Source organism: Myxocyprinus asiaticus, chromosome 2 (assembly GCF_019703515.2).
Source record: "Myxocyprinus asiaticus isolate MX2 ecotype Aquarium Trade chromosome 2, UBuf_Myxa_2, whole genome shotgun sequence".
Lineage (NCBI taxonomy): Eukaryota > Metazoa > Chordata > Actinopteri > Cypriniformes > Catostomidae > Myxocyprinus > Myxocyprinus asiaticus.
Genome location: NC_059345.1, coordinates 58117065 through 58137830, shown reverse-complemented (window position 1 = coordinate 58137830; position 20766 = coordinate 58117065). Strand labels below are relative to the sequence as shown.

General features: G+C 36.5%; 1 pseudogene; it reads left to right on the top strand.

Annotated features, from left to right (window-relative positions):
* LOC127449910 (probable tRNA (uracil-O(2)-)-methyltransferase) overlaps window positions 1–12693 on the top strand; it is a 40859-nt pseudogene extending 28166 nt beyond the window's left edge.
* Window positions 12694–20766: the final 8073 nt, after the last annotated feature.

Here is a 20766-nt window from a genome sequence, read left to right as displayed (position 1 = left end):
GTAGGATTCCTTCATTTTCCAACTGTCGAAACAAGTTACTATCCCTTTTTTGGCTTGTGACTTTTCAGATATTAAAATGTGTTTATATCACTTTAAGGACTCTTGAGTTGCATTCTCTCAATGTTTTAATGTTGTGTTTTGTTTTTTCTTATTTGAAGAGCTGGACATCAAGTCACAGTAGGCTACATATTGTTTCAAAGCAGCTTTATGAAAAAAATACTGCTTTAATATCTTAAAGCTCCCAGTGAGCAAGCCAAAGGCAACTGTGGCAATGACAAAAAAACTTGTTAAATGAATATTCCAGGTTCAATACAAGTTAAGCTCAATTGACAGCATGTGTGGCATAATGTTGATTACCACAAAAAATTATTTCGACTCATCCCTTCTTTTAAAATAAAAAAATAAAATAAAAAAATAAAATAAAAAAATCGAGGTTACAGTGAGGCTTCGTTTTTTTCTTTTTTTTTCTTTTTTTTTTTGAGGAGGGTTTAACCCTTTAAGCTCGAATGGGCCCGCCGGATAGCTCTCAAAGAGTAGAATACAAACAGCCTATTTGTATTTTTTTTAATATATTATTTACAAAAATATAGTGAGTAATAGCTAAGTATGTCTTTGACAGTTATGTTGGTGTTGCTTATATGCTGCACTTTCACCTATAACTCCAAGAAAAATAAACAAAATATCTTTACTTAGAGGAGATGATTATCTTTCAAACTAACCGACACACAAGGTAATCGGAGGCATAGATCATTAGATAATCCACACAAAGTGCAATGTTACATATGGCCACCAGGAGATGGCGCCAAGTAATGACTCATTGAGTCAAAAGGCACTCATTCCTAAAATCATGTCTCCATGCTATGCATACCTTTTGTCATTTATGAGTTGGCATGTGTAATTAGTTCTTATGTACAGTTATTATGTTCTTTTGAAAAGGCTTTTGGACACTTGGAGACATTTTTGGACACTATGATAAATTATTTTGCAGTGCTATTACTTTTGATTACTTTGTCGTATCAACACAAACATTTTCTCAGATATAGTTGACATGATTGGGAACAAAACAAAAGCAGTTTTACGGAACCTTATTTACACCCACAGATATATAATGTCAAAGAAAAATAAGAAAAAATAAAATTTTTGGCTCAATTTATTTTATTATTTTTTAGCAGTTTCTTAGGCTGAGAGTCTCAGAATATATCATAATTTATATAATTAAAACAATTGAAATGTTTTCTTAACAATGTTACCAAACCCTCGTTTTTTTTTATTTTTTTTTATAAGCCTTTAATTTTGGGTATGCTGCTGAAACAAGAAATCATTAAAAACACCTTCAGAGCTTACAGGGTTAAAGGTAGAAAAGCTTATAAGTACTTACCTTAATTCTTCTGTTAAAACTCATGTATTATTTGAGCTGTAAAGTTGTTTAAATCGTCATTTGTGCAGTCATTTTAGGGCTTTAGGGATTGTTGACATCACATCGTCATGGCAATGAGGTTTTGAAGGTGTCTTTTAGCTATACTTTTGAAACAGTGAGCATTTTAACATTTATGGATTGGCCCCCTTTCACCTCCATTGTAACTGTAACCCAGATTTGTGCTTTCTTTTTAAAGAAAAGGAGGGGCAAGTCAAAATTAATTTTTGTGGTAATCAGTATTGTCACAAATGCTGTCAGTTAGGTTTAACTCGTATTGAACCCAGAATATTCCTTTTAAGTAGTGGAAAATGATAAACCTTGAGAGGAACTGGACTCATCCTCTGGCATTAAATATACTGCAAAATACAGTATAGCTACACACAGTTTTGGGTAAATTACTCAAAATAAGTAATCCCACTGGCAAATTTAGGCATGGGCGACATGGGCACCGGGGGCGGCCGCGCCCCCCCCACCAGCACGAGAACACTTTTCAAGAACATTCATCTCAAGAAACGTTTCACATACTGCTCAAGAACAGGTGCATGTACTGGGTGAATGTTAGGACAATGATGCGTCTGTTTGATGAGCTTCAGCAGACCCAAACTGACATTCACTGGTTCAGAACATGAACTCGTAGGTCAGGCCGTTAGAGATTGGGTTCACCAAGCTCTGGCGGGGGAATGGGTTTCTGCGGCACATCGGGTCTCGCAGCCCATGGGTCTGCTCCTGGTTGCTATGGCAACAGGTTTACGGTCTGAAGATTCCAGCCAACCTCATTTAAAATATGTTCCATGAGTACTAGAAGGGATTTCGAGTTGCTATTTATAAGTGTGCATGAAACGGATGCTCATTTGATCACATATAGAAACACATTCTAAAGGCCTCTTTCGGTGCGATGAACTTATTTCAAGTGTAAATTTGCTTTCGTCAGACCTGTGTATAATTTCCAGCAGGGGCTACTTGGGCGGTGCAAGATGAAAAATCATAAGTTCAGTTCTTCACTACCAGGGTCTGGTCAGATTTTTCTGGAAATGCAATATGCCATGTTAAAGTGAAGATTGCTTTTGGAATTTGCCTTCAAAAAAAGATCTATTTGCTAGTGTATTTTTTATTTAAAGTGCATTGGTAGCAAGTGGTTGGTATTATTAATTTCAGTGGTTTGTTATGGCCTGAAAGATCATAGTTCACTGTTATAGTGCGCCATTTAAACATTGATAAGCAAAATATATATATTTTTATTTATATTTTGAATTTCTTTTGCTTAGTGAAAAACACAGGCCTGTGATGTAATTCCTCTAAAGGACAGGATTTCTAAGCCAATAATTCTTTGACATGGGTTCTTTGGCATACACCATCCATTACCTCACATGCTCAAAGCGGCTACTCTCAGATGAGTCACAAAGCTGTAAAAGGGTAAAAAAACAAAATCGACTACCAGTCTAACAAAGGCCAGTGGTAAAGTTTACTAATAGTCGCAGTTCAGTGATCACAACTTTAGAGGGTATTTTATAGTCACATATTGACCTATGTAAAAAATGTTTTGCCAGTGTTTGTAAGAACAAAGAACTGGATTGTTTCCATATGGGTAATCCAGTGATATGATGGAAATAACAGAAGACAGATTGCCACTATGAAAAGATAAAGGCAGGAAATGAGAAAGCAATTTCTTCTTCTCATCCTTTTCTTATCGTTGTTATTGATATTTCTTGTTTTCCATTTATCATATAGGATTAGTGCACAATTATTAATAAACAGGGTGCTTTTATTCTGATTTTAGCAAGGAATTTTTTTTTCTCTGCCTAGTTTGAAGGCAAGGTACAAAAGTTACATAATTTATACAGAATTGTGACATTCAGTATCAAAATATTGATAGTGTTTTAATACAGCAAAAAAAAAAAAAAAAAAAAAAAAACATTGTTAGAGATGGCACACTAATAAAGCACAGTCATGTTTTTAATCTATTGATACTGATGATGATATTTGACACACTAATTTGCCGCTAGAATAAAAGGTGATTGAACTTTTTGGTGCCTTTGAGCTTGTTTTATTCATTTTATAATTTTAGTTAGTCCTGATCTCTCTTTCTGTCTATTACATCATCATTTTACTCTTGTTGTTTTTAAACCTCTTCTCTAATTCCCTGTCACCCACTCTCTTTGTCTTATTTTCTTCAGGCAGTCTGTTGATTAGTGAAGTAGCTGATCTCCTGGACCAGCCCACTTGACAGGCACTAAAGAAAGATTACGGAGGTCTCCAGATGCTGCTGAAAAACAACCACCAGGTGTTTAGAGGTATTTAGCACTGTTCCAGCACTTTGATTTCCAGCTATGAATGATGCTTGACAGATGCTGACCCTCTGTTACCCCCTATATTTTGGCTTTGGGCTTTTTCCTTAGCATGTAGGCAGGGTTTTATACAGTTGTGTGTGTGATTCTACAAATGTCATAAAGGAAATTCAATTAAAAGTGTTAGGGGTAAAGTTAAAGATGGCATGTGTAATTGCAAAAATACAAAGACAGAAATGCAAAAATAAACTCATCTCAAATCTCAAACTCATGCCATTGGTCAAGTGTTGCTGCGTTGGGCAGTCAGGACGCTCAAACAAACAGAGCAGTATTTTCATAAAGCCACAGAGACACATTGTTTAGTTTTCGAGGAAATCAGCCTACGAATGGCTTACTTCTAGTTGTCTCTGCATATTAAGCTGGGAAAGGAGAGAGTATTGTAACACTGAAAAAGTTACACACTTCAGCTTTAAAGTGATAGTTCACCCAATAATTAAAATTCTCTCATCATCTACTCACCATCATGCCATCTCAGATGTGTATGAATTTCTTTCTTCTGCGGAACACAAACTAAGATTTTTAGAAGAATATTTCAGCTCTGTAGGTCCATACAATGCAAGTGAATGGTGACCAAAACTTTGAAGCTCCGAAAAACATAAAGGCAGCATAAAATTAATCCAAATGTCCTCTGAAGCGATTTTATAGATTTTGGGTCAGAACAGACCAAAATATAACTTATTTTTTACTGTTAATCTTGCCATTGCAGTCTCTAGGCACGATCATGATTTTAAGATCGATTACACTTCCTAGTGCTTGGTGCATGCGCAGAGTGTTAGATGGCACTAGGAAGTGTAATCAAGCTTGAAATCAAGGAGACTGAAGATTTATAATGAAAAATTAGTTACATTTTGGTCTGTTCTCGCCCAAAACCGATTGGTTTGCTTCTGAAGATATGGATTGAACCACTGGAGTCATATGGATTACTTTTTTGCTGCCTTTATGTGATTTTTGGAGCTTCAAAATTTTGGTCACCATTCACTTGCATTGTATAAACCAAGAGAGCTAAGATATTTTTCTAAAAATCTTTGTTTATGTTCAGCAGAATAATGAAAGTCATACACATCTGGGATGGCATGGGAAATTATTTATTTAAATTTTTTGAAATTTGAACTATTCCTTTAATAGTGCCATATACATCATTCCCGCAGTGTAAAAAATGCCGGTGTTTTGAAACGTGATATTTGGAAAGATGAGCAGAAATCCATATTGAAGTAGGAATGTCTGAAAGAGGATAAAAAGGGAATTTAAGCACTTCAGCTCATAAGACAATGAAAATGTCACACTGGTGAACATTATTGGCAAGCTGAAAACCTCATAAAATGTTACCCCTTCAAAGGAATGCTCATGAGTTGCCAGTCTTATTTGATTCTCATTTCAGATCTGACAGTTACATTTTACAGATATCAACAGGGTTCCCACATGTCCTGGAAAACCTGGAATTTTGCAATGCATTTTTCCAGTCATGGAAACATCATGGAAAATGAGAAAAATACCTAATTGTCCTGGAAAAGAATTATTTGTCCTGGAAAATATTTTTTTATAATAAAGCTGTTTAACTTTGTCGCTAACAAGGTTTTTGAAACATGTACAAAAAAATGGTAATGATCAGGATTCGGAATAGGTGTCAAATATACAAATTTGTACTGTTTTTGTGTATTTTCCAACGGCTGCGTATTGTGAAGCAACATCAATGGTCATGAACGAAGAAGCCATTCTCAAGTACTCCGACGAAATAGTTTAAGTATCGATACAGTGCAAAATATCTTTTTTTTTTTTCATTCCAACATTGCTGTTGTTAACAACAAAAACATTTAAATTAATTAATTAATTAAATTAATAAATAATTCACACCGCGAGGTGGTAGGGTGGTGATGCGGCCTTTACACCTCGGGATGTAAATGAATTTTCAAAAACTATCTGAGCCCGCTTAAACCACGGTTACCACATGTAGGGCCCTATGATTGCCATGATGGGGGAACATGGATGGAATCACTGACTCCAACCATAAAAGTGGCATTAGCTATATAAAAAATGCAGAATGGCATGGAATTTCACATATTTGGGACGAAAATGTATTTTTAATGCGCAATTCAATTAAAATTGCAGAATATACTATTTTGATTATGTACTTGCAGAAGTCTCTGTTTTAAATTAATAAATATATAACCTGTATGTGCTGCGTGCTTCAAAATGAATGTGTGAAGCCAGCCGCTCATACACTGAAAACACCACATCATGATCATAATGCGTGCTTTGTGTTTGTATAGTGCATGGCAGAGAGCAGATAACTCTGAAGCATGCATCACATACAGACTATATATCTGTTTAATTAAATCACAGGTTTTGGAGGTCATGTGATGCCATGCGAGGATTGGACATGTGAACGGCAAGCTCTGTGCACTTTGCTAGTTTTAACACTTTTAATGATATAAACCGGTGAGATTCGATGCACTCTGTTCCACAACTGTTCTAGGAGGACAATATGTCAAATAATTCAAAATCCTCGGGCTCTGGAGACATTAAAAGACACTTACGTGCTCAAGCTGATACCCCCAAAAGGGCTGCGAGCCAGGGAGTAGATTTGGTCGGAGAGATGCGGGAAATGCGGCGAGAGTTGCTGGGCATGTCGGCAATGCTGACAAAGGTCATTGAAGACTTGGAGGATCTTGCTGTGATATGTCGATCGATCACTGCCATGGAGGTGAAGTTCTCTGAGATGGTTAAAAGAGTGGGGGATGTCGAGAAACGGATGGATTATCTGAAGTCATTGGAGAGGGAATTATCTGCTAATCAACTAGCAACCAAGGTAGATTTGGAGTGTGTCTGGGAGAAGTAGGAGGACATGGAGAACCATAGCTGGCGGAATAATGTCCGTATTGTCGGAATTCCTTAGGCCGAAGAGGGTCGTGATATGGTGAAATTCCTGGATGGGCTCCTTCAGAATCTGCTCGACATAACAGGCCATAAGCTGGAAATCGAGCGAGCTCACAGGGTTCCGGCTCAGCGATCCGCTGAGGGAGACAGGCCCCGATTAATTCTGGCCAAATTTCTGAGATCATCCGATAAAGATCTTGTGGTACGCGAGGCGAGGAGTAAAGGAAGGCTTTCTTGGAAAAACCACAGCATTTTCTTGTTCCCAGACTTTGCGAATTCGACAAGAGAGAAACGTGATTGATTCAACGAATGCAAGAAACATTTACATCAACGGAAGGCTGCTTTTGCACTGATATTCCTGGCCAGATTGAGAATAGATGCTAAGGAGGGCCGTAAAACATTCACATGCCAACAGCAAGCGATGTCCTTCATAAAGTCAATAGAGTAAGTCATTTTGTGATACGCTGCAGCCGAGTGGACCAGCTCACTGATCATTCACTTGACTGTTTGAGGAAACTGAGCATTTTTTGGTGCTGGTTCTCCCTAGTGGCCGGAGTTTATTTTGCAGTGTGGCACACCTTTGGGACAGTTTTGCGGATGAATCTACACACTCTTTGAGTTTGTTCCGCCTATTGGTCGGAGTTTGTTTTATAGATTATCTTTTGCTGTGTAATTCTGTCTCACAAAATTTGTATAGAAACACTGGACTTGAGCAATCCGACAGCAAAGTTGTCATGGGGCTCTCCGTAGGCGTACATGGACTGTTTGAGTTTGGAGGGATGGACGCCAGTTGGTGCTGTCGTGCACTGGGTTAATGCACACATTTTCCTTTTTTTCTGTTTGTTTTGTTCCGGGGGAGGTTCAGGTTTTAATGGTCGCACCAATGTTGGAATGTAGTCTTTATAATCTTGTTTTTGACACAAGATCTATTATTTCTTATATGTCAAAATGTCATATGTTAATATGAGTGTATTGTCTCTCTCCACGTGGAATGTGAATGGGTTGGGGCACCCCATAAAAAGAAGGAAGGATATTTCTCTTCTAAAGCATAAGAAATATGATATAGTGTTTCTTCAAGAAACGCACCTTTCTCTGCAGGAAGTGGAAAAATATGGAAAGATATGGGGTGGGCATTTTTATTTTTATAGTGCTGGCTAGAGTAAGAGCAGGGGAGTCATTACACTGATAAGTAAACATCTACAATTCAAATGTCTCAAACAGAGTAAAGATAAATTAGGAAGAGTCATTATTGTTTTAGCTGAAATTCAGGGGCAAAGTCTTATTTTGGCTAATATTTATGCACCTAACGTGGATGATCAGTGTTTTTTTATAAATCTTAAAGGGATGTTGCAAGCTGCTGGCACCCCTCATGATATAATATTGGGAGGAGATTTAATTTTTTGAAGGACTCAGTCCTTCATCATAGTGAAGCAAAAGTGCGCAAGCCTCCTAGAGACACATTGACGCTTCACAGGATGTGTAAAAAATCTTGGTCTTACAAATATTTGGAGACTTTTGAACCCATCTTTTAGGGACTATAATTGTTTTTCATCAGTCCATAAGATTTACTCTAGAATAGATTTTTTTTAATATATCTAATTCCCACATTTAATCTGTTGTTGATTGCTCAATTGGAAACATTTTAGTCTCAGATCACGCCCTGGTGAGTTTAGAGATGTTGCCACATACGGAGAAAAAGAAATCATATAGTTGGCATTTTAATGTATACCTTTTGTAAAATCCTGAATTCCAACAAATGCTAAAGACTGAAACCAATGTCTATATGGAGACCAACTGGTCCTCAGTATCCTCTGTGGGCATGGCTTGAGAGGCCTTAAGGTGGTTCTTAGGGGCCGGATCATACAGTATGCCTCATTCACCAAAAATTCAAAGCACAAGAACTCATGAAATTGGAAGGGAATATTAAAAGTGCAAAGGCAGAGCTGAAGCGCCGAATGCCATCTAATGGTATCAGAGAATTCACCCAATTGAAATACAGATATAATACTATTTTGTCGCGGAAGGTGGAGTTTTGGCTATTCAGGGCAAGACAGTCATACTTTGAGTATGGAAAACTTCTGGCTAGATAAATAAAACAGAGAGAGTTTTTTCTACCTTTCCCTCAGTGAAACCTGCTGGTGGTGAAATATTTACCTTGGCCATTGATACTAATAATGGTTTTAAAGAATTCTATCTTGATCTCTATAGTTCCACGTCTTCGTCTACTGATGAATATATTAGAAACTTTGTGGAACCATTACAACTTCCTAAACTGATGTCTGAGCAAAACAATTCTCTTGATTCTGATATAACCTTGTAGGAGCTTGGCGAGGTAATTAAGGCCTTGCCTGCCATTTTTTTAGATCTTATGCAACAGAACTGGCTCCACTTTTGCTAGAAGTTTATATGGAATCATTAAAGAATGGAAAGCTTCCGCCAACCATGACACAAGCCTGAATCAGACTAATTCTTAAAAAGGACAAAGATCCAAGTGAGTGTAAGAGTTACCATCCAATTTCCCTGATCCAGCTAGACGTTAAAATATTGTCAAAAATTTTGGCTAACCGATTAAGTTATGACATCTCGTATACATATAGATCAGGTGGGGTTTATTCGGGGCCATAGCTCTTCTGATAACATTAGGCGTTTCAACAATATCATGTAGTCAGTTGCGAATAATAAGACTGTGGTCGCTGCCATCTCACTTGATGCCGAAAAGGCGTTTGATATGGTAGAATGAGATTATCTTTTTAAGATTTTAGAAATGTATGGGTTTGGGAATACTTTTATTGGATGGATTAAGTTGCTTTAAAGACACCCGGTAGCGGTGGTACAAACAAATGGATTAATTTCAGATTATTGGATAGGGGCACCCGGCAGGGTTGCCTTCTTTCCCCATTGTTGTTCTGTCTTGCCGTGGAACCATTAGCAGCCGCGATAAAGGAGGAGGATTATTTTCCATGGGTGATGGCGGGAAATGTGGCACATAAACTTTTGCTTTACGCAGACGATATTTTATTATTCGTCTCCGACCCCACTAGATCTATGCCTTGCCTCTACAGAATTATTAATTCCTTTTCTAAATTCTCAGGAGAGTGAACTGGTCAAAATCTGAAGCTTTGGCTCTGACAGCGTACTGCCCGTTAACGGCTTTTCAGCCGGGTGCCTTCCAGTGGCTCAGACAGGGCATTAAGTATTGTGATTTAGTTACAGTTAATTTTGACCCTTTAATAAAAAGGTTTTTGAGCGATGTGGGCAGGTGGGCTTAATTACATTTATCTATGATTGGTAAGGTTAATGTTATTAAACTGAATTGTATTCCAAAATTCAACTATCTGCTTCAATCCCTATAGATGTCCCTCTCTCTTATTTCAAGCAATTTGATAGCATAGCGAAGTCCTTCATTTGGAATGGTAAACGTCCCAGATTACATTTCATTAAGTTGCATAGGCCGATTGACAAAGGTGGGCTACGCCTACAAAAGATTGTGTTTTATTATTATGCATTCGGTCTCAGACATTTGGCTTATTGGTCGCTACCATCTGAGAGAGCCCCTCCCTGGTTTTGTATTGAACAGAAAGTTCTTGCCCCTATTTCGCCATTGCAAAGCCTTTCTATCAAACTAATCAGAGAAGTTAAGTTACACCCCGTAATCTCGCATTTGCACTCGGTATGGACAAAAGTGTCCAGAGTGTTTAATTCAGACATTTATTTAAATGTAGCCTCGAGCATATGGCTGAACCCCAAATTATATATTAATAATTCCACTTTCTGCTGGACAGAGTGGATTGAGAGGGAAGTTAATACGCTTGGTGACCTATATGAGAGTGGAATGTTGAGATCCTTTGAAAATATGGTTCAACATTTTGGGATTCCCAGATCTCAGTTTTTTAGGTATTTACAGCTGCGCCACCTGCACTGTACTATTTTTGGGAGTAGCATACACCCCCCTAAAGTGGAAGATACTCAGGGAGTGGTGAGTACTGCTTTTGGAAAAGGTCATGAGGCATCAGTGTATTACTCCCTGCTAATTCAGAGTCTGGGGTACGGAGCGTCAACTTCTCTCAAGAGATTATGGGAGAAAGAATTGGAGGAGGGAGTGTGGGCTAGGATTTTAAAAAACGTCAAGTCTACATCTAGAGATGCAAGGGTGTGTCTTATGCAATTTAAGATTTTATATAGATTCTATTGGACACCCTCTAGATTGTATAGGCTTGGTCTGAAAGACACACCCACCTGCTGGCGATGGGGACACAACCCATGTTTTTTGGTGGCATGTTAAGATCCAAGAATTTTGGTTGAGGGTTCAGAGTTTTATGTTTGATGTATTGGGCTCTCAAATTTCATTTTTGCCACAGACTCTGTATTTTAGGCGATGGGGACGGTCATTAGTATAGGGGATAAACACATAAATAATTGGGTCCTAGCCAGTGTTATGATTGGCAGATAGATTGTTCTAAGAGGATGGAAGTCGGCTGGAGCACCCTCATGTCAAGAGAGGTGCACAGAGATGGGGAGGGTGGCGGCATTCGAGGAAATGTCATGTAGAAGGCTGGGAAACTTAGATTTATTTGATAGGAAATGGGGCAGCTATTTGGCATTCTTGGAGAGCTCTTGGGGAGGGGCAGTGGAGAAGTATAGTTTTAAATGTGATTATTATTTTATATATATATATATATATATATATATATATATATATATATATATATATATATATATATATATATATATATACTGTATATATATTTTGTGTGTGTGTGTGTGTGTGTGTGTGTGTGTGTACTCATGTGACCACAGGGATGTTTGTTGAGGGTCAGGGTGGGGTTTGGGATTGGGAGGGGTAATAGTGGGGGTTAAATGTTGATTCTGTGAATATATGTTTTGCTTTGTCAATTTTGTGAATCAATAATGTGTTAATCAGAAAAAATATCACAGGTTTTGGGGTTTAAATAATCACAATGGGCCATGTAGCGAACTGCTTATCTGGGGGTGAGAACCTACCGTCAAATTTTATTTTTAAATGATCACATGGAATGTGGAAAAAAAAGACTACAATATATTACTGATGTATAGTAATGTCATGTTTACTGTAATTAAATACTACTACTACTAATAATAATGTATTAAAGCAATATCTCACATTTGTGATGTTCTGTTGTGCAGCAATTCATATGACAAAATTTCTCTAGTGTTTCGGATTGTGCTGTAAGGATTTTGTTTTAAAAACTTCATTTGATAAAAACAATCCAATGTTATGTTAAAAAATTAAATTAATAAAAACTATTATTTGATTAGACACTATATTGAATTTCATGAAACTGTCGAGTAAAAAAAAAATATAAATAAATTAAAAAAAGCATCCAATAACCACAATATACATCATGACCTCTTGTGTGTTTTTGCTTCAAAAGTAAAAAACGGAGAAATTATTACACCCGTTGGGCACATAAAATGTCCTGTAAATGTCCTGGAAAATTGTACCTTGAAAAGAGTGGGAACCCTGACATTTCTCTCTGTTTCTCTTTTCTTTTTTTCTTTTTTTTTTTTTGCATTGTGGAGGGTAAAGGGTCTTTATTCGGGACTGGAGAACGCATGCAAAAGCACAAGGCTCTGGAGTGAACTCCAAACACAGACCGCTCCTTCAGATGTCCTGAAAACCCGACTGGTTCCACACCCACCATCCCAATGGATACCCTCTACCCCTTGAGAACTGTGCCTTTGCTCATGGTGAGATTGACTTGAGACCTTCCACAAAACCCCTTAAGATGAATCGGACCTGAACATAACCCTGTTTTCTTATAAAGTGGCATTACTAATATCATTTGACTTGATTTTTGGAGAAAGAAGAGAACACAAAAATATTTAGTTGGATTTTATAATCCACTAACTATCCAAGGTGGACCTTGTTTTAAGACGTCATGTGTTCGGAATTCTTTTTATGATAGGATCTGAATTTATAACTGTATCTCTGTTTTTATGTCAGCATGTCAAATGAACCTTTCTGATCACATCCATCAGATTTCATTGTTCAATAAAATGTAAAATTATTTAATGAGATGCATCAACTTTTGGCAGGAAATCTCTCCACTGGTGCATGAAAAGGCTTGTGCTGAGAGAGGGCATGTGCAGTGTAAATGTTAGGGGCATGAATAATTTGGAGGGCCATGTGGGGGGTTGGACCATGTGTGGGTCACTGCCCCTCTGCTCAAATGTCAGCGGACATGATGTTTCACTTAGACCTGCAGGGTCACTTTTTTGGTGTACATCATGGATGCAGATAAATACATCTGATTAATTCAAACAGCGATCATTTAGAAATCAACCCAGTAAAACTGGCACATGCATAAGATAAGATAATATTAGACTAAATATTAAAATGCTAATAGTAAACCAATTTGGCACATTTATTGGAGTGGCTTGTGGCCTGATATTTAATAAAACCAAAACATCTTTTAAAGGGACACAACCACATTGGTGAGTATCTTATCCACTATATCCAATAAGTCTAGAGAACCAGAGAATGTTAAAGGAATATTTCAGGTTCAATACAATTTAAGCTCAATCGACAGCATTTGTGGAGTAACATTGACTAACACAAAAATCCTTCCTTTCTAAAAAAAATTAATATAAAATGTGGGTTACAGTGAGGCACTTCCAATGGAAGTTAATGGGGCCAATCTGTAAACATTAAAATACTCACTGTTTCAAAAGGATAGCCACAAAACGTAAACAATATGCATGATTTAAGTATGATAAAAACACTTACTAACCTTTTCTATGTACATTTATATACAATTTTACAACTTTATTGCCATGACAAGGTAACGCTGTAAACCCTAAAACCCTCCAACAGCTGTAAAAGCGACGATTTAAACAACTTTACAGCTCAAACTATACACAAGTTTTAGCATTAATGTAAGTGTTTTTATACAGATTTTAAGCTTTACATTTCTGCTTTTTAAACTCTCCCCCCCCACCCAAAAAAAATGCCCCATTCACTTCCATTGGAAGTGCCTCACTTTTTTCTCTTTTTTTTTTTTTTTAAAGAACAGGACGGAAAATTCAACATTTATTTTTGTGGTAATCAACATTATGCCGCAAATACTGTCAATTTCTTCAGTAGCAAATGTGTTCAAAAAAGGCCCCTTAAATGATTTCTGAGAGTTGATGAACTTTTAAGTCTGGTTTCTTAGTTTAAAATTTTATAAATAACATTGCTTTCAGCATTTTCTTGAATCAAACTTAAAAAAAAATTTTGTTTATAAATCCTATAAAAAAGTCTAGCTCCACTTCAACATAAAGCAGGATAGCAGCATCTGATAAATGATCAAATGTAAATAAAAGAACATACAATACAGGACTTACCGTATAAATAATCCCTTTATTTCACTGTGAGGCACCTCACCCATGCATGCTTCACAGTATGGCCTATTTATATCACCCTATGAAGACTGCCCTTCTTTTTGCCTTAGTGTGCATTTTGTTCTTGTTAATTAGCATACTTTGCACATATGGTTGTTGATAACTCCATGGAATACAGATCCCTTTAAAAATGTGATAATTATGAGGACAGGGCTATGAATGGAACTGCCAGTACATGGAGATAAGGGAAATGAAAATGTGGTCTAAATAGAATTTCTGTGAGGTAGCTTTAATGTTAATTAGTTACAGTTTGTAACTGTAACTAAAATAATATTTGTCAAATGTAAGTCATTGTTTTTAATATGTAGAATAGGCAGGCTATGCTTTCAAAGTGCTTATATTTAAAAGCAAGCTTGGCTCAGGTTTGAGAGAGCTCCAGTGTGAAGCGGCAAAGATAATGATCATGTTTTTATTGATTGGTCAAAGGTCGTTTGAAACAGATCACCATGTGTTTCTTTATTTGGCCAAAATGTTAGATGTATGCACTGTTGTTGGTATAATCATAGTGAAGATATGTGACCATTCAATGTGTTATATAGAGTTTAATGAGGCAATTTATGTAAGGTCACCTCCAAGCCTGTAGGAGTCTGTCAGTCTATTGCCTGCTGATGAGAAATCAATTTGTTAATGGCTCCAGATTTCCATGTAAAACACAGATGACTAATCGAGTGGCCTCCATGGTCCTTACTATGCTGTGACTGCATCATAAGCATTTCTTGTTGCATGCTACACTGAAAAAATATTTGGAGTGGGGTTTACTTTAAAAAACCTAGGCAACTATTTCCATGCAGAAATTGCTAGTAAATTCAACAAACCATATTTTCAGGTAAAGGCTACACACAGTTCTTGGTGGTTTTGATTAGAAATGATCAAGTAAGGTTTACTTAAATTTTACTCTTTGTTTGTACATTTTACCTAACCCTATAAAGCCTGACATAGGAAAGAACTGTCAGAAAATTCAATTTTTTTAACATTTAATTGTTTTTAGTACCATTAGACAAACTATAAAATTTGCATTTTTATTTATTTATTTATTTTTATTTTTATTTTTTATGTATCATATTTGATACATTAAGGCTTTAAAGGTCATTATGCTCCTGAGGCACAGCAATTCATTTTTGTGTAGGACATTTGTTATTTACATTTTTCTTAGCCTATACATGCTACAGTGGTAAATCTTGGGGTATTATCAGAGGACTCCCTGGGATTTTCATATATGAAAATACACAGAAATATTAGTTTAAATATACTTTAAATATATCTTATAAAAAGTATATGTCAGAATTTTCAAATTCTATGTGTTTTTTTTTTTTTGTTGTTTTTTTTTTTTTTTGTGATGGGCATGAATGGAATGGAATGGTGATTGGGATATACCTCAAAAGCCTGTTGTATCTTATTTGATACATGGATTTCAATTGGCTTTTTCAATAAAATAATATAAAAAAATTTAACCAAGCACAATTTGCTTATATTCAGCAAATACTCATTTTAAAATATCAGTAACAATATAATCATTACTGTCACTTTTGCTTCATTAAAATCAACAAAGATTTCACATTAAAAAAAAAAACTGAGAGCATTCAATACAAAAGTGGACATTTTTTGAAAAATTTTCCATGAAGAAATGCCCGGAAATGTCCACCAGTTACAGTAGACAGTAGACATCTAGTACGTTGCAGACAACAGGATTTTTTGGCTAAATTTTGATTGTTAATGATGCACAGGCTTTAGAAAATAGCGTATCAAATTTTATGCAGGTGGCGTTATAGGGTAAAGCAATGTAGCACTGAATTAAGCCATGCTTTTAAAAGTGTATTGACATTTCAATGCTTTTTTAATGTACTAGGTAATGTAGCACATGACACATGAAAGCCTTTCACTGGGAAGCAAAATGCATGCTATGTAGTCTATTAGACAACATCACCTTGCTTTACTGATGATAAAAATAAGATCTAAAACTGCGCACACACAAAAATGCACAGAACATGATGACGGTAATAATCAACAGATAATTTTTTGATCATGAATGAGTAATTTTGAGAAAAAAAATGAACTATAGACTTCACAAAACAAAAAGTTCCTAAATGTAACAAAAAAATCAACAATACAAATGGTGTAAATAAACTTGCAAACGGTGAAACCATGCAAGCGCATTCATTATTCAAACTTGGTGCATACTGGAAACATAAGCTTCAAAAAGTTAAGTAAAATGTACATATTTTATTTCCAGTACCTGTGAAATTTACTTAAATGACCAAATAAATATGACATGGTTTTCTACTTCAGGACTGGTAAATGATTACGCATTGTAAAGATAACAAACAATCATAAATAGCATTTACTTATAAACTAGAGCATTATTTTTTTCATGTTTGAATTGATTACAAATGAAGAATTTACTTAATATTTTCAAGTTCACAATTTAACTTATTAAATGTACAAAGTACTTAATCTTTTCTGCTATATTTACTTCACCACAAAATATTTTTTTTCAGTGTACACTTTAGTAAGTAAAGATTGGAAAACGTTGAGGGCACCATGAGATACATTTTGGACATTATCAAATAATGCAACAGAAGATGCTCAAAGATTTTGAGGGTCTCTTAACTCAGTAAAGAGACCTACGCTCTGTAAAAACCTCACCAACTAAGTCATTAATATAAAAAGCAGCCAGAGACAGTGGTTAAATTGAAGTCTGGGCTTGATGCCTTTATCCACTATCTTAAGAATTTTACACACACTTGACAGAATAAGCAAGTCAGATGAATGAATGATCAGAGGGGTGAATGAACCAGGCCCTGCCTTTATGGCACACTAAACATTGTTCTGTGGACTGTCTTCTGTAAGTGAATAAGATTTCCCCCCCATATGTATATTCTTTTATCAGGTTACAACTGAGTCACAGTTGTACTCTCAAGGAAGACTACTGTACCGACAAAATACTGCAGATTCATTTGAAGAACTGGAAAATAAATTACATTGTGCAAGAGTTGCATTAGGCTACACAGCTGCAAAAAAGGAGAATTGAGGTCATAACTGGCTCTAATGTGGGGTGTGTTTGTTGTGAGGGAAAACAGAGGAAACCAAGGATTGTTGGCACTGCTAATTGGCAAGCTAAATTTCCTCTCTGGGTTAAGTTTTTTTTTTTTTTTTTTGTCCAATTTAAATGCATGTTCCAGTTCCATTTGATATTTACACTGTTTTCAGGTTAAAGGAATATTCTGGGTTCAATATAAGTTAGGCTCAGTAAACTCTGCAAGTGTTATGATGGTGGAAGGCTTCGCAGTTGATAAAAACCAGCTCATTCACACATCAATTCATATTTCAATTCATTTCATGATTATTTTTTAATCAGAGAGACCAAAAGTAGTGACCTGAGTGTTGTTTTTTTTTTTTTTAACTCTGTTGCAAACATAATTATCTCATTGACAGCTACTTATAGTGCTAAGAAGACCCTGCCTCGTGTCATGTGACGTTTTGCCTGATCACACTGTGAAATCGGTGACAGTATGTTGAATGTTCTTCTGCTGAAACTGGTCTGTGCTTACCAAAATTTGAACCACTGCCCCCAGTGGATGAAGCTGGAAATGTTGAATGTGTGGGCATGTGTGAGTTTCCAGGTTAAATGTCCACAAAGTGGCGCCAAAACGAATGCATATTTTATTAACTCTACCCCCTTACCCAACCATAAACCTAATTGTCAATGATGTAAAAAAAAAATCATTTTAGATCGAAAACGTAACCTCCAAATCATGCTTGCCATTATTTATGTTAATACGATTACTTCCTAGTTTCTATGGTACCAGAATCTGTGTCTCGGAGGTTGCTCACACAACTTGCTATCAGTCACGCCACAGGGAAAGGTAAACACATTTGAATTGATGCAAAAATGTCTAATGGGAGATGGTGCTTGTCAGTATTTTGTCATTCGTCAGAATGGGGTCGATTTCAGGGTACGTGAACATTTAGTATCAATTTCCTTTGTGCTCATGATAGAATTTTTCCTTACATTCATGACATGCGTTAGGACTTCAATGAAACGCAATTAGCTCAAGAGAGGCAAAAGAGATGCTAGCTTACTCTGAAACTTTATACACTGGTATCACTGTTGGACATTGTTACTTTAGAAAATGTTGTGGTTTAGACACATATTTCATAATACACTCACTTAGCACTTTATTAGGAACACTACATGGTCTTCTGCTGTTGTAGCCCATCTGTCTCAAGGTTCGACGTGTTGTGCATTCTGAGATGCTATTCTGCTCACTACAATTGTACAGAGTGGTTATCTGAGTTACCGTAGACTTTCTGTCAGATTGAACCAGTCTGGCCATTCTCCGTTGATCTCTCTCATCAACAAGGCATTTCCATCCGCTGAACTGCCACTCACTGAATGTTTTTTTGTTTTTGCAACCATTCTGAGTAAACTCTAGAGACTGTTGTGCGTGAAAATCCCAGCAGATCAGCAGTTACAGAAATACTCAAACTAGCCCATCTGGTACCAACAATCAGGCCACAGTCAAAATCACTGAGATCAAATTTTTTCCCCATTCTGATGGTTGGTGTGAACATTAACTGAAGCTTCTGACTCATATCTGCACGATTTTGCACTGCTGCCACATGATTGGCTGAATAGATAATCGCATTAATAAGTTGGTGTACAGGTGTTCCAAATAAAGTGCTAAGAGAGTGTATTTGTTTTGCTTTATTTTTGTGCAGTAAATTATTTATTTTAAGGAGGCACATTCCCTGTCTTCTCAATATTGTACAAAGTCAGCTAAACCAGTCAGAATTTGACACATACAAATATTTGCATAAACTGTACAGTTGCCCTAAAACAGGGGTGGGCAACTATTTTGCATGGGGGGCCACGTTGTACTCCTTTTGTGATGCAATGTTCCACATTGATTTGGTTTTTGTATCTTTTAAAGCCCAGAAATAGTTGTGTACTCAATTTTCTGAAGTGTGTATTTGACTAATGGGACTATTCTGCAATTGCCTAAAATATTGTATTGCTCTACAAAGGTAGATACTTTTCTATCAGACATTAAAAAACTAAATAAAGGCTAAGCATAATTATAAATTATTTATTTTACCATCTCTACTTTCCTGGTAATTTGTTATTCAATTGAACCATTTCTACATCAGGGATCTGTTTACATCTTTTTTTTTTTTTTTAAATCAGAAATTATAGAACTTTTAATGTTTGTAGCAAAGTGGCCAGTTTTCTCAAAACATTACCCGTTTACACACTAAAAGGGTCATGATGAGGGTCTTGTCAATAGTTTGTATGCCAATGGTTTGGCTTTCCATTCAGCACACAACTGAATAAAACAGACTGCATATGATAAATAATTACTGCAAGAGTTAAAGGTGCTGTAAGTGATTTTTTTCATGGAAAGGTATGCAAAGATTTTTACTACTCTTTGAAATATATTAATGAAATAAGTGTCCTGAGATATCTCACCTGCCTCTGTGACAGCACTAGACTCTGTAAACAGCAAACAAAAAAGTGTCTGTGGGCCACAGTCAATGACGCTTTCTGCCTGTCAGTAATTTTTCGCATTGTATTTATTGTGGTTGCGGCATATTATGGCATGTTGCTCATAACAGTTGTCAGTTGAGGGTGATATTTTGCTGCTGATTTTTAATAAACCGTTTCTGTTCGATGTGTCAATAAAGCAAATTTGTTACTTTGATGTGTTACTTTTGGAAAGGGGGTGTGGCCAATCCAATGGCTCAGTTTGTGGGAATTCTAGAACGGCTAAAATTGCTTAGAGCACGTTTAAATTAAAATACAGATTCGACTCGTGAGGGACTTTGACAGTTCTAAATTGGACAAATAAAAAAATACATATTCGTCTCTCGCTTGCTTTTGCTTGCGTGTCAATGATTACCCTTCCGCGTCTCAATGATTCCAAGATCTATGTTTATTTTTTATTAAAGTTCATCACTGAGAAGGTTTGCTCGCAAACTTAATAGCACCGAACAGCACAGGCAGCCTCAAGGTTGGACATGGAGCAGAATATCACACTAGAGATCACTAAGTTTGTTCAAAGAGGAAAACGAGAGCTAGAAAAAGCACACTCCCATGCATGGTTGCCAGATTGCACAAAATAGTAACATTAGGCGGAATATTTCCAATTTGCGCAAGTATAAATCTCTAATTGCGGGGTTTGCATCTCTTATCTGGCTACCCTGAGCATGTTCAGTGCTTGTGGAGGCACGTTAGGTCCCAATGCAAGATAACTCAAATATCCAATTAAAAAATGCTTTTAGGATAAATGAGACATGGGCCAGATTAAACCATAAGTAGGGCCGGATCCGGCCCGCGGGCCATAAGTTTTTTTTCATTTTGGGGTGAACTAATCCTTTAAACCACACTTAAATTGCATGAATTGAATTGTATTAGATGACAAAATATTGAAACAAGTGTATTCCACATAGAACTAACTTCACTGTTCTAACCCAATTTTTCAGTTACTTTTAACCAGCTGGTCCCAATGTCATTTTTGGTGGATGTACAAAGTCAGTTCCCCTCAAGTTCATACAGCCGTACTAGCAGTCACCAATGTTCATCAGACTGATCTCACAAAGAAATCAGAAACATTAGGTTGACTTTTCTTTAGCTAAAATCGGTCTGTACTTACCGAAATTCGAAACACTGCCTCCAGTGGTCAAAGTGGTATGTGTTGTTGGGCGTATGGG